This window comes from Chionomys nivalis, chromosome 7 (assembly GCF_950005125.1).
Source record: "Chionomys nivalis chromosome 7, mChiNiv1.1, whole genome shotgun sequence".
NCBI lineage: Eukaryota > Metazoa > Chordata > Mammalia > Rodentia > Cricetidae > Chionomys > Chionomys nivalis.
Window position 1 is genome coordinate 85,990,991 of NC_080092.1, and position 2,428 is coordinate 85,993,418.

Consider the following 2,428-nt stretch of genomic DNA (forward strand, 5'->3'; position numbering starts at 1 on the left):
CTCCTCTTTAATCTATTCCTTTGAGGCAGCAATGAACTGGAGCTGGGGTCAGCCGGAGGAAGAGAGAGACTGGCCACCAAGCTCCAGGCCTGATTTCCCTCTAGAATCTTTTAAGTTTAAAAGGTTAAGTTGACCCTCAGTCCTGGAAAAGCTGGGGCGTGGCCCGTTACCTTTGGGATCAGCACTTTCGCCCCTTGCCAAGGGCTAAAGGGGCCGCGGGGCGGAGCGGGTGGGCAGGCCCACAGCAGAGGAACCGCCCATCAATCGTGCGTGGGGCCGGTCCTGGGCTCCTCTTCCTCCCCCACGTCTCACGTCTTCCCTCCCACTTGCGGCCCCTCTTCCTTCTCCTCCTGGAGGCAGCTGTCCGCCGCGGCCACCGGCCTTACTCGGGGCGGAGACGGTGGGGGCGGCTGCTTGGCGTCTTCCCGTTTCCTTGGCAACCGGGCCGCCTTCCTCGCGCGAAGCCTGGGCCGCTAGCCGCGAGCGTGGATCGTGGGGGTGGGGCAGGGCTGCGGCCCCCCGGGGTCCTGAGTCCACACGTGGGCGGGCCCACTGGTTGCCGTGGGAACGAAAAGGGATACAGTTGGGAAAGGAAAGCAGCGATGGCGGCTGGCTTGGAAGAGGCACGCTGATTTTATCCATGTGTTCACGCCCAGATGCCTTGCTGTTTCTTAAAAGGAGATCGGTAGGGGGAAAAATCGATTGAATAAAATATTAAAGGCAGTACATAGAAAGAAGAAAAGATACTGCGTTTCTTGAGATGGTTGATGTACAGGGATCTTCAAGTAAAATGTCCCAGTTCTACATAAGAGAAGGAATAAATGATTAAGAGAGGCACCCGTCAGAAGGGAGACCGGAAGCCGGCCTCTTAGTTAGCAGTGGTCATTACTGTTTCTCCAGGAAAGAGGTGCTTGGAGGATTAGGCCAGTGCCCACCAGGTCCTTGGCTCACTTCACTGTCCCTGGCCTGGGTTTCTTTCCCTCTGAGGTTCTTCTGTTTCTTCTGTGTATTTAGGCACTCAGTGACTTGCTGACTGATGTCACCTAAAGGCATTTTAAACTGGGTGGAGAGCAAAGAAAATAGAAATTCTTGAAACTTTCACCAGTGTCCAGTCTCCCTATGTCCAGCGTCCAAGCGTGGTCCTGGGCAGCCCCCGCATTCAGGTGGTGGCTGTTCGTCGGCGGTATGGCACCTTTTCTTCCTCCTCTTATCACCAAGGCCCCTAATTTGGGATGCCATGGTCTCTGAACTGGATTAATGAATGGACCTTGCAACGACACTCTGAGCCCCTGTGGGCCATTCCCTAGCCTGACTGCTTCCCCTGTCACAGAAGCAGCCTAGGTCCAAGTGTGCTCGGTTACCAACAAGAAGCTCTCCGAGACTCCTCCCTGTCTGAGAAGTGAGCCCCAGACTCGAATGTGGCTGTCCCTATTCATTCTCTTGAGTCATCCCTCCCCAGACGGGCCTCTATCACATTCTGAACCCCTCTATCACATGCTGAACTCCTCTATCACATGCTGAGCCCCGTTCTCTATTTTTACACTGATTCCTAAGACATATCCTGAGCAGCACAGAGTCTAGACAAAGTACGCTCCAGGGAAGTCTTTGTTTTGGGCTCTTTCTCATCTGACCTTCACAACATTCCCCTTTCCATCCATATTCTAGTATTTTTTTTTAAACAAAGACTTTTACCCCTTTGTGTTTTTATTGGATGTGTGTGAGGACAACCTCACCACAGTGCATGCATGAGGCAGTCAGAGGACAATTTGATGGAGTCTGTTCTCTCCTACCATGTGGGTTCCAGTGACCAAACTCAGGTTGTCTGGTTTGGTGACAGGGACTTTTCACCTGCTGAGCCATCTTGTAATATCACATTCTGTTCTTCTCAGCTGGCTATCAAATATTCTCTATGAAACCATTAACTAACTGTAAGGACATAAAACGGAACCTCTCTCCGTGGACGTTGCCTTTAAGGGATATATACCATTAAGGATGCCAAATTTGAGACACTGGAGATTTCGCTCAGTGCCTGCCTGGCATGGACGGGGTTCTGGATTTTAACCTTAGCACCACATAAAGTGGGCATGAAACACTCCTGAAATCCCAGTGCTTAGAGGAAACAGAGGCGCGAGACTACTGAAACTTTCTAACCCTGGGGGTGGGGGTATTGAAACTCTGTAGTAGTAAAATGATAGTGAGCTTGAGGCCTTACCTCAAAATGATAATTATTACTGATTAACAAAGAAGGACATTGAAGCCTAAGCGACATGGCCAGACAGGAATGACACAGGAACAGACCCAGAGCTCAGAGGCAAGACTCCCATTCCCAACGACTTGATGCTGCCCAATAGCAAGAAGAAACATATCGGCACATATTAGGGGTGGGTGTTTGATTTGTCTAGTTTAAGAGCTATAGAAAAAATACTCT